This window comes from Mustelus asterias, unplaced genomic scaffold (assembly GCF_964213995.1).
Source record: "Mustelus asterias unplaced genomic scaffold, sMusAst1.hap1.1 HAP1_SCAFFOLD_35, whole genome shotgun sequence".
Lineage (NCBI taxonomy): Eukaryota > Metazoa > Chordata > Chondrichthyes > Carcharhiniformes > Triakidae > Mustelus > Mustelus asterias.
In genome coordinates this window covers 1,142,883-1,155,682 of record NW_027590117.1, presented here as the reverse complement: position 1 = coordinate 1,155,682, position 12,800 = coordinate 1,142,883, and the positions used below count along the sequence as shown (strand labels likewise).

Here is a 12,800-nt window from a genome sequence, read left to right as displayed (position 1 = left end):
ATGAGATGCTGTGTCAGAGAGTCGGTGTAGACTCGACGGGCCAAATGGCCTTCATCTGCACTGTAAGGATTCTATGACAGTTAAGGTTGAAATAGACAAACTTTGGTTTCTCCAAAAATCAAGGAGTAAAATGGGGTTGAAACCGTAGATCTGAAACACTATAAGCTGCCACTACGCCCACATCTGGAGCCTGAACCCACAGTTTGGAATCCACATTTTCAAAGAGAAATACAGCTCATAGAGCGCAAAGACATGTTACCAGGAAAATGGAAGGAATGTGGGGAATATTTTATGAGGCATTAAGAGATTTTGGATTGCAATCTTTAGAGAAGGCTGATTTATGGTTCAGTTCAAGTTTATAAATTGATACATTTTAATTTGACATGGGAGTACTCTATGAAAGGTCTGGTACTGGGAACTTCCGAACAACAAAGGGACCTTGGCGTGTTTGTTCATAGATCTCTGAAGGCAGAAAGGCAGGTTAATAGTGTGGTGAAAAAGGTGTATGGCACATTCACCTTTATCAATCGGGGTATAGATTACAAAAGCAGAGAGGTCATGATTGTGGTGAACCACTGTTACTATGTATGTACCTGGACACACCCATGCTGCACCTGGCCCGAGACTCCTCCCTTTCCACCTGGGACCCCTCCCTTTCCACCCAGAGTGGGGTATAAAGGTGATGGTCCCTCCTTCTTGCCTCAGTTCAGACAAGGTCAGCTAAAAGGGTGTGCTCCTGTTCTCAGTGAATAAAAGCCTATTAGTTTTCCCTCACTCTCAGAAGTCTCCGCGTTGTAATTGATAGTGCATCAATGATGTATAGAGCTTTGGTGAGGCCACAGCTGGCATTGTGTGTGCAGTTCTGGTTGCCACATTATACAAAGGATGTGACTGCATTGGAGGGGATGCAGAGGAGATTTACCAGGGTGCTGCCTGGGATGGAACATTTAAGTTATGAAGAGAGGTTGGATACGCTTGGGTTGTTTTTGTTGAAGCAGAGAAGACTGAGGGGGCAACCTGATTGAGGTGTTTAAGATTGAGGGGAATGGACAGGGTGGATAGGGAGCAGCTGTTCCCCTTAGTTGAAGGGTCAGTTACCAGGGGACACAAGTTAAAAGTGATGGGTGTGAGGTTTAGGGGGGAGTTGAGGAAAAATGTTTTTACCCAGAGGGTGGTGACAGTCAGGAATGCACTGCCTGGGAAAGTGGTGGAGGCGGGGTGCCTCACATCCTTTAAAAAGTACCTGGATGAGTACTTTGCATGCCATAACATTCAAGGCTATGGGCCAAGTGCTGGCAAGTGGGATTAGATGCCCAGGTCAGAGCATTTCATGCATCGGTGCAGACTTGATGAGCCGAAGGGCCTCTTCTGCACTGTAATATTCTGTGATACATGGCCTTACTATCCAAGCTTGAAAAGTTCTTTACTCACAGTTACTGTATTTTGTGTGTCATAATAAACTACAGAAATTTGGTTCATGTCTCAATACTCAATTTGTTTATCCCACATAGAATTGTTGATATTTCAAAAGCGTTGCCTGATTCTGTGGTGAATGCTGAAAATGCAGTGACTTTTGGAAAACCTGTCAGAAACATAGTGTGATTTCTATTTATGTATTGTTTGATGTTGTTGCCGTTCTTGTTTTTAATACTGTGACTGTGTGGCAATCAAGATAAATGAATGAGTCATGATCGAACTGAATGGTGGAAAAGAGTCAATGTGCCTTGTGGGGGGCAAAGGATAGATCCTTGGGTGATTCGGGAGGTAACAGCACAGGAGTGGGAAGAGAAACCATTGCGGGTGATGTTGTGCTTAAGACCAGAAAGAGAAGAATGGAACTGGGGAGTGCCATCTTACCCAGCTGAACAATCTCTCCACCTGTCCCCCACTATTGACATAGTTGACTGCACCATCCTGCTCCAATACCTTCCCACTGTCAGGTCAGTGTTTACAGCAGATGAAGATGTTAATGTACCTGACAACCTGAGGAAACTAATAATGAATGAAGGCCTGGGCCTCAGGAAACGAGTGGAGAGAAAGCTGGAGTTCTCAATCATCTTCGTCTCGGGCGGCAGCTCCTCCATCTCAATGTGTGTGGTGAGGTCAGGCCATTCTGCTCAGTCAGGAACACCCAGACTGACTGCAAGAGAGAGAGAGGCTGCAATTAGAACCAAACAATGAGGGAGACCCACTGAGAGTAACCAAGCCCTGGCCCCAGACACAGGGCACTGGAAGATCCCAGTATTTCTCCCTGGCCGATGCAGAGTGAGGTTCTCTAACCCGGTGTGGCACTGAGCCCCACACAAGAAGTCATAGAAACCCTACAGTGCAGAAGGAGGCCATTCGGCCCATCGAGTCTGCACCGACCACAATCCCACCCAGGCCCTACCCCTACATATTTTACCCGCTAATCCCTCTAACCTACGCATCCTAGGACACTAAGGGGCAATTTAACATGGCCAATCAACCTAACCCGCACATCTTTGGACTGTGGGAGGAAACCGGAGCACCCGGAGGAAACCCACGCAGACACGAGGAGAATGTGCAAACTCCACACAGACAGTGACCCGAGCCGGGAATCGAACCCGGGACCCTGGAGCTGTGAAGCAGCAGTGCTAACCGCTGTGCTACCATGCCGCCCCACAGGAAGATCCCAGTCTCTGTGCTGATTGGTGTGACGGGGTTTGCAGCGCCGAGACTGGGGAGCTGCAGCGTGACATGTTTACACAGGAAGCCGTCATTCGAAACACTGAGCTGCGGATTGACAGCCGGGCCGGGCGGGATTCCCGCTGCCAAAACCCTTCCCCCATCCGAAGCCCCACCGCCGGCTCAGGATCTGGGCCCGGGGACTGAAGCCACTGGCCGGACATTTACCGCCGCCCGGTGTCTGATGGGACCAGTGTGTGCCCCCGCCCTCTGTCCAATCACAGCCACCGACCTGTGACCGACAGCTGAGAAAACCAATCAGAAATTGAGCCATTTCTGTTATCCAATAGACGCTCTGCGCTGATTGAGTGATGGCTGCATCATCCAATCAGTGAGCTCAGTCTGTCTGAAATGTACGCGAACAATGGAAATGACGTTTTAATCTTGACCAATAGAGCGACATGCTTTAAACAACACCCGCCCACATCACGATTGACATCGGCCTGAACCAATCGAAGGCCTTTTGGCCAAGAAGCAAATGAGCTCAAGTCTTGGAGGAGGATCCTTCCCCCTTCTCCAATCAGCTTGGCTCATGTAGATCGGGCCCAGGACAGGGTGGTTTAGTCGCCTGCCCTGTCTTGTCAGCCTGGATCGGAAATGTCTCAACTTGTTGAGACTCTGAATTGGATTTGATTGAATTGGAAAAGTATATATAAAAAAAAAGAACGCCGCTGTAACACATACACCAATCGGAATGCGGCGCTGATGTTCGGCTCCAGCAACGTCACTCCCAGCCCAGCGTCATTGCGTCATACAATTCGATCCGCGGCGAAAACCAATGAGAAATCAGACAGCGAGAGGCGGGTGAAGAATCCTTAAAGCGACCCCGCTATTAGAATTACCGTTGTACAACTCTAATTTACTTACGATTGTTAAAGCAACAACAGGATTGGTGAAAGTCAGAGCGTGAGAGAAGTAGAACTCGGGGGAAAGGAAGGAGGAAATAAATGTAGGAAACGCGATAGAAATGAAAGGAGAGGAAAGGAAGATGGAGGCAGTGAGGTTTAGAGAGGGAATTCTGGAGCTGAGTCCCTGAGAATTGAAAGCATAGCCATCACTGGTGGAGTGAATCGATGAAGTGGAGATGCTGTTTCTGGGGGTGTTTCCGAGTCGGGAATGTTGGAAATGATCTTTAGTTTTCTGCATGTTGCAAACTAAAGTCTCATCTGCTTCTCAGAAGGAATGCTCAGTGAGCTGGGGCTAAGTTTCTGAGTTAGCACCCACACAAGCTTTACCTGCAGCCTGGAGCTCAATTACTGAAGCGGGATTTTGTCTTTCTCATCAGGACGGTGCAGGCTGAACAGGTGCAGTGTTGCAGTGAGGAAAATGAAAAAGAGAATTGGTGCAATGACACAACCTTATTTGGCTGCAGTTTTTACTGAACGGGGTTTGTGTTGGTTCACTGGGTTAGGATCACTGACTGCATGTATTTGTGGAGTGTTTTAGGTTCATTTATTAACATCGCAAGTCGGCTTACATTAAAACTGCAATGAATTTACTGTGAAAATTCCCCAGTCGCCACACTCCAGCGCCTGTTCGGATACACTGAGGGAGAATTTAACATGGTCAATGCACCTAACAAGTGCATTTTTCGGACTGTGGGAGGAAAATGGAGCACCTGGAGAACACTCACGCAGAATCAGGGAAATGTGCAGACACTGAACAGATAGTGATCCAAGCCGGGAAGCAAACCCGGGTCACTGGCGCTGTGAGGCAGCAGTGCTAACCACTGTGCAACCATGAGGAGAGGGTGCTGACACATGTCCGTGAGAAGCCAAGTCTGACGATAATAGCGAGAGTCATACAGTACAGAAGAGGCGGTTTGACCCATCACATCTGCACCAACAAACCTACATTAAATCTACAAGTATTCCTACCTTCCAGCACTTGGCTCGTAGCATTGAAAGTTATGACATTTCAAGTGTTCATCCACATACTTTGTAAAATTAGTGAGTTTTCCCACCTCTACTACCTCTCCAGGCATTGCAATCCAGACTCTGACCATGCTTTGGATGAAATAATGTTTCTCTCAAATCCCCTCTAAACTTTCTGCCCCTCACCTTAAAATTCTGCCTCCTTGGTATCAACCCTGCAACTAGGAGGAACAGCTGCTTCCTATCCACCCTTTCCATAACCCTCATAATCTTATACACCTCAATCAGGTCTCCCCTCAGCCTTCTCTGCTGTAAGGAAAATGACGCGAGCCTATATAGTCTCTCTTCCTAGTTCAAATTCTCCATCCCAGTCAACATCCTGGTGAATGGCCTCTGCACCCTCTCCAGTACAATCATATCCTTTCTCCAGTGATTTGACCAGAACTGCACTCAGTGCTCCAACTATGGCCTCACCAAAGTTTTGTATAGCTCCAACTTTGTCTTGCTGCTCTTATAATCATACATTAATACTCCATTCCTCATGTTTCATGAATCTTCACAAGTCACAGAGTGGAAGGCTCTTTTATCATCAAAAAATACAATGTACGGCAGCTGGACCTTTCCCTTGTATTTTCAGGGATCTAGGAATCAGTGGATCATCTAGAGATAGAACGAAAAGAATATGTTCACAGTATTTATTCACATGGTACTAACATCAGGTTGCAGTAGTTATGAGCCGACTGCATGGCCTTATGGATAAAGTGTCTGACTTTGGTGCTTGTAGTAATGATATCAGAAAATTGCAGGTTTGAGTTCTGTCACGGTCGTTTCTGGTGGAGCATCCTGGGAACCGATCTCCCACATCATATTAAATCCACATTTTCTTCCAAACATTGCAGGGTGCTTTCTCAGAATGTAGGTCCTTGTTATTTTATTAATTCAATTCTAAAATAATCTTAGCTCTGAACAATTCCACAATATCTGTTTGATCTGGATAAATTATTGATGTTCCCAACTAGAGCAAAATGCTTTGTATTTATTGGGTGATTGAAATTCTGTGGAGGCAATTCTAATTTCCTCAGGACGAGGTTTAATAATGAGCTGAATGAAGTGTTTTTGTTTACAGGGATGAAAGGTTATGTCATTGGGCTGGTAAACCAGAGGCCTGCACTGATCTTTGGAGGCATGGAGTAAGTCCCACCATGGCAGCTGGTGAAATTTAAATTAACTGATTTGATACACAGAATCATTGATCAAAAACAGAAACAGGAGTAGGCCATTCAGCCGAAATAAGTCTGGACTTGAAACCAAGCCTCAGAAATGGCGGCCTTGAAATTCCTGTTGATTGGTTTCCCACAGGAAACATTTTAACTGAACAACAGAGAACATTTCACACAACAGGAAACACCTTTGCAGAACAGAAAATAAAAATTCTGCTCAAGATGGCTCATATTTACATAACCGGGAATCTGGTCAGACCATATCTAAGGAAGGATGTGCTGGCCTTGGAAAGGGTCGAGAGGAGGTTCACAAGAATGGTCCCTGGAATGAAGAGCTTGTTGTATGAGGAACAGTTGAGGACTCTGGATCTGTATTCCTTGGAGTTTAGAAGAATGAGGGGGGATCTTATTGAAACTTATAGGATACTGCGAGGCCCGGATAGGGTGGGCATGGAGAGGATGTTTCCACTCATAGGAAAAATTAGAAACAGAGGGCACAACCTCAGGCAAAAGGGACGATTCTTCAAAACAGAGATGAGGAGGAATTTCTTCAGCCAGAGAGTGGTGAATCGGTGGAACTCTTTGCTGCAGAAGGCTGTGGAGGTCAGGTCATTGCGTGTCTTTAAGACAGAGATAGATAGGTTCTTGATTAATAAGGGGATCATGGGTTATGGAGAAAAGGCAGGATAATGAGGATGAGAGAAATATATGATTGAATGGTGGAGCAGACTCAAAGGGCCAAGTGGCATAATTCTGCTCCCATGTCTTATGAATATATTTACACAACAGGGATGAATTTGACACAACCACAGCAAAGATCTGTCAACGGCAGAGACACAGTTTCACAACAGAGAGAACAGTTACACAGCAGAGAGTGCAGTTACACTTACATGAAATACATTTTAAAACAAGGTCTATCTTTGTGTAACAGAAAATCCCTTTTCAAACATAATCAGTTTTTCCATCTCAGTATCTTGTTGGTTTGTTCGGTACCTTCTCTGTCTATCGCTCTGTGTGTGTCCTGATCATCTCTTACTGCTTTGCTGTGTGTCCTTCTCAGTATGTTTGATTCGGGCTGATGTTAAGTGTTATTGTCCAGCCAGGGTGCGCTTCCCAACACGTGGGTCTTGTTTGAAATAGAAATACAATGAATAGTTTCCTCTCACCCGCGCAACAGGAGTAGACAGGAAGCGGCAACGTTTCGGGGCAGAGTGGCTGGACCCATAACCCAGAGGTCGATGGATCGAAACCATCATCTGCTATCATGTTCTCACCAACATCAAATCGTAACATTCGGCTGCTGCCCAAAGACAAATCTGGGTTTTCTCGACAGTACATTTGCTTCATCATCTTGATTTTCATGAATGGGGAACACGGCGCATATGTCTGAGACTACTTCACAGGAAGTAGTCTCAGAACACGAGGTTAAAGTCCAACATGTTTATTTGGTATGATGAGCTTTCGGAGAGTTGCCCTTTCATCAAATAAGTGTTTAGCTCAGTTGGTTGGATAGCTTATTCAGCCAAAAGCAGGAGATCAATTCCTTTATCGGTTGAGATTGTTCATGAAGTGTGAATCACCCTGTTAAATCACCAGCAGTCAGCTCTCTCCTTTGATGACCCAGAGAAACATCTGAGTCTGTGGACCTTGCTTTAATTTTGCAAGCAATGAACAACTCACAACTCTGACACATTGTTTCAGATATAAAACTGTGCAAAAAAATACTAAGCATGCGAACCGGAAGCATCCCTAAAATATCATTTCTACCATCGTTTTGAAATTTGTCATTTCGGGAGCAATCGCAAACAATCAACTTTCCCAAGATACCAATTTTACCCAAATACAAAATCCGACGCAGAAAAGCTTCATGAGCCTGACGTGATTTGAACACGCAACCTTCTGATCTGGAGTCAGACGCGCTACCGTTGCGCCACAAGCTCAGACTGCTTGCTGCATTTTACATCCGGTTATGTTCGGTGAATTCAAAACTGGGACCAGGGAATGGAACTGTCTCCCTCTTTACTTTCTGTGGTTACACATCGAATGGAAGAGTAGCAGCGAACCGGATTAACAAGAAAGCAGCAACACAGCATTATCCTGCGGAAGAAATATGTTCTTTGTTACGGGTGTTAAAACACCCTGGTTTGGTGAGAAGTCAAAAGAGAAAACGCTAGAAATTCTCAGCAGGTCTGGCAGCATCCGCAAAGAGAGAAAAGAGCTGAAATTTCGACTCCAGATGACCCTTTGTCAAAGCTTGGTGAGAAGTCATTTTTGTGACGAGGTGGCCGAGTGGTTTAGGCGATGGACTGTAATCCATTGTGCTCTGCACGCGTGGGTTCGAATCAGAGCATTTGCTCTGACCCCGAACTGATGGTTCGTTTAGCATTTTGATGTTCACGGAACCAAGATGAAGTTTGGACACACAGGCTGTGGTCCAGAACAATTCCATATTCCCATAATTCTCATGCTATGAGAAACTCGACCTGACAATCGATTCAAATCAGGACACCAGCTTTGGACACGAGTTTGCCACCATGTAAACATGTGGTTTCAGAAGCTCCAAAGCAGACGCCAGCTTCATTTGCGGCCCCAGTGGCAGATATTGTCTTTCCAGAATCGGCAGGTCAGCCATGAAAATTAATGCTATATTCGCTGGTTTGGCCATGCTAAATAGCCCCTTAGTGTCAGGGGGATTAGCACGGTAAATATGTGGTGTCACGGGGATACGGTCTGGGTGGGATTGTTGTCGGTGCAGGCCTGATGGGCCGAATGTCCTCCTTTTACACTATAGGCATTCTATGAAGTTCGAGGCGGCAGTTTCACTTCTCTGAGAATATTGACACACCAGTTCCGAATTTCTTCAAATTTTACCCGAAAACCTGACTCCGATGAGATTCGGACCCACAACCTTTGAACATCTCACAAGACAATGACTCGCAGTCCGACATGCCGGTACCTACTGCCACAAAAGGTCCACAGCTGACGCCATTTCCCTGGCCCTGCACTCAACCCTGGAACACCTAGATAACAAGGACACCTATGTCAGACTCCTATTTATTGACTACAGCTCAGCCTTCAACACTATTATTCCCACGAAACTCATCTCCCAACTCTGTGGCCTGGGCCTCGGCACCTCCCTCTGCGACGGGATTCTGAACATCCGAATTCACAGACTTACCTTGAATGGACTTCCCTTGCATTAAGTTGATCTTTCTCTGCACCCAAAGTCTGACTGTAACACTACATTCTGCACGCTCTTGTTTCCTTCTCTATGAATGGTATGTTTTGTCTGTAGAGCGCGCAAGAAACAATACTTTTCACTGTATGTTAATACATGTGACAATAATAAATCAAATCAAATCAAAAATGCCATTCTTTGTGCCATAGAGACATTGCTGCAGCAACTATTCCCCGTCCATATGGGAATTTCTGATGTCGTCGAACGAACAGTTGAAAAGTTCAGCAATTGGGCAGCGATTACATTTCAAAAATACTTTGTCATCATTAAAGTATTTTGGGACGTCCTATGGTTGTGAAAAGAGCTACAGAAATTCCAGTAGAACTCTGAAACGACACAGACAGGTTGGTGGAATGGGAGGACATGTGGCAGATGATGAATGAAGTGATTCATTTTGTTGGGAAGAACACAAAGTGACAATATAAAATAAAGGATTTAATTCCAAAAGGGGGTGCAAGAACAGCGGGACATATTTGGACATGTGTATATGTCATTGAAGGTGGCAGGACAGTTTTTAAGAGCCGTTAATAAAGCATACTGTATCCTCCGGTTTATAACTGAAAACAAGAAGTTGATACAAATTTACGGCAAAGACAATGCAGATGTGCTATTAGATAGCACATGAGATATTCTCAGCCTTGCCCCTCGCCTGAGGTGTGGTAATCCTGAGGCTAAATCATCACCATTAAGCTCTCCCTATTGAGATGGGAAACGGCGGATGGTCATTTGGGTCTATGGTGACTTTACCTTTATATCTGTGTCATATTCAGAATATGTTTTGCATTATCTGCTGCTGTTCCAGGATTGGGATCTTTCTGATTCTGTTGGTAGAACTGCGCGTGTACATTTGTTCTGGCAGTCAACTCCCAGAACTGTAAATTAGTTTGGAATCCATTCTGCATTTGCAATCTGTGGGATTGTAAACGAGTTGATGGATCTCCTCATTCTGAATCTCCGGTGTATTTTTTTCAGCGTTGCTGACTGGGCTTGCAATTTTTTTTAATAATTCATGGGACGTGGGTGCCACTGGCTGACCAGCATTTAGTGACCAACTCTAGTTGCCTGCGGGCAATTGAGGGTCAACCACATTGCTGTGACTCTGGAACCACATGTCGGCCAGACTGTGTAAAGGCGGCAGATTTTGGTCCCCAGAGGACCAGATAGATTCGTACAACAATCAACAAAGTTTTCATGGTCATCAGGAGATCCTTAATTCCAGATTTTTTTTATTGAATTCGAATTCCACCTGCTGCCGTGGCAGGATTTGAACCCGGGTCCCTCGACTACAAGCTAAATTTTAGATTTCAGTGATGATACCACAAGGCCAAGGCCTTCAAATTTCCTTTGAACTGAGTGGCTTGGGAGGACATCTCCAAGGGCAGCCACGTTGCTGTGGGTCTGGAATTACATGTAAGTCAGGCCAGGTAAGAATTCCTTCCCTGAAGAACATTAGTGCTGCAGTTGTCTTAGTTTTACGAAAGTCGATTCAAGGCCATTAATTCCAGATATTTTTATTGATTTCGAATTTCGCCATCTGTCGTGGTGGGAGATGGGTGAGTGTTCGTCTGTGAGAGGCTGTGTGTGTATGTGTGTGTGTGTGTGTGTGTGTGCGTGGGTGTGTGTGTGATAGAGATTCACTCATTTTCAGTGAGTGTGAATTAACCCCTTGTATTCATACACGGACACTGTGATCCCTTTGCCCTTGTGAATTCCTAAGAAATAATTATACCACTGAGACCTGGTGGGTGGGTGGAGGGTGGGGTGAGGTTTGAAGGCAATGCCTCAGGATGCTGAGTGTGAAAACAGCCGATTTTAAAGCATGGGTGTCAGAAAGTGAAGAGTGAACTTGTCTGTGAGAAGATCACAGAAAAGCTGTGTCTGGAGCTGAGCCCCAGAGACAAGTTTTGGGTTGTCAGTAAATTAACTCCTGTAATGAGAGCACAAAATCAGAAAGAGGAAATGCTGGAAATATTCAGCAGCTCCAAAAGCAGCTGTGGAGGGATAATGCTGTCGCCAGGATGTAACTCTCCAATTGGATACTTCACGTTGCTCAGATCTTACACTCTCGACACCTTCGTGTAAGGAACAGGTGGGGTGGGAATTGGATCATTGTGGATTTGAGCAAACAGGGCAATGCAGCAATGAGAAACTCCTCACCCCCCGGCGGCTTGGGGAGGGATGGGATTCAGATACAGGACTCTGGTTGGTGTTGAAAAATGCAAAAGCACATCGAGATTCAAATGCCATGAAGATCAATGCGCTGCGTTCAGATCGCAGTCTCCTGTGGAAGCATGGGTTCAAATACCATTCCTGACATCGATTTTTTTCTCCTGCACCAGGCACCATGCAAAGCCAGGATGGCCAAGTGGTCTAAGTCATGGTCTACAATGGAAGGTTTGGAGAGAATCCCCGACTCGATCCCGCCGGTGGAACAGGCAGCTTTGTGTCCGGAGAATAGGGAGCGCCGGGGGGAGGCAGATCTTAAAGCGCTGCAATGGACTCAGGTCCTGTGTGTGCAAAAATCTCTGATTCCGACCTGTGGGAAAGCTGCGGAATAAACAGATCAGCCCGAAAATAACCTCTTCATTCCAGTCTTTACTCTGTTCCGGGAGCGGCTCCCAGATCACCCGAAATAACGAATAAATAATCGTATTATGAATTTAATTCTGCTGCTGCGAAACTGTGTATATAGTTATCATTAAATCTAAACAACTACCTTCCGATGTGGTGTTTCTCCTCATTGTCCATCATAAATCCCAGACTGGAATTTAAAATCCGCTCTCAGTTCAGTTTGATTGTCCCTTCAATGTGAAAGTGTGTGTAAGGGGCGGGTATGAAGTCCCATTCACAGCATTCTGCACCGGGACAAATCTCTATCCTCCAGAAAGAAATTTCTCATTAACCCAATAAGGGAAAAGATGGTGGGAGGAGAGAGTGACAGAGAGAAAGAGGGAGAGGCAGCGACACCAGCGGTGGGAGGAAAGCGTGACAGAGCGAGAGAGAGGGAGAGACAGCGACACCACAGGTGGGCGGAGGGAGTGACAGAGAAAGGGAGAGGCAGCGACACCAGCGGTGTGAGGAGAGAGTGACAGAGCGAAAGAGAGGGAAAGGCACCGACACCAGCGGTGGGAGGAGAGAGTGACAGAGCGAGAAAGGGAGAGACAGCGACACCAGCGGTGGAAGGAGAGAGTGACATTTTTAAGCTATAAACCAATAAAAACTTCCAATTCCTTCTCTCTGGCTCTCCGATTGCTTCAAAGTTGGATTGACATGAGAGTGACTAATCCGAGCCTGACCTTTGCTGTCACCTCACAAACCGCTCACAGTGATGATTAACAGAGATTAAGCTGACGGAATCTGTATTTGAGTTACAAAATGTATTTTGTTTCAACAGACAAATATTTGTAGGAACCGGAATAAATGTGATGTTTCTTCCGGAATTTACAGGGAAGAGAGTCACGAGCTCCTTATCACACACAGTCCGTAAATTGTCATGGTCTTCTCCGGAGGTGTGGGTTCAAATTCCACTCCTGATATTGCTTTTTCTCCTGTGCCAGGCACTATCCAAACCCGTGAAACGTCCTACCTGGAAGCACAAGGGCAGCAGATACAGAGAAACAAGGACCACCTGCAAGTTACACTCAGAGGCACACACCATCCTGACTTGCAAATATGACGCAGAGTCTGTGGCTGGCTCACAATCCTGGAACTCCCTCCCTAACAGCACAGTTTGTGTACAAACATCACATGGACTGCAGTGGC

The 12,800-nt window shown here is 45.7% G+C and overlaps 1 protein-coding gene and 1 non-coding gene across 2 annotated transcripts in view; both read right to left on the bottom strand.

Moving 5' to 3' along the window:
• Positions 1-12,800, bottom strand: part of LOC144482317 (uncharacterized) — a 474,174-nt gene that overhangs the window by 33,851 nt on the left and 427,523 nt on the right. The window lies entirely within an intron of this gene.
• Positions 7,669-7,740, bottom strand: trnaw-cca (transfer RNA tryptophan (anticodon CCA)). The gene has a single exon. It is a non-coding gene; the product is annotated as a tRNA-Trp (tRNA).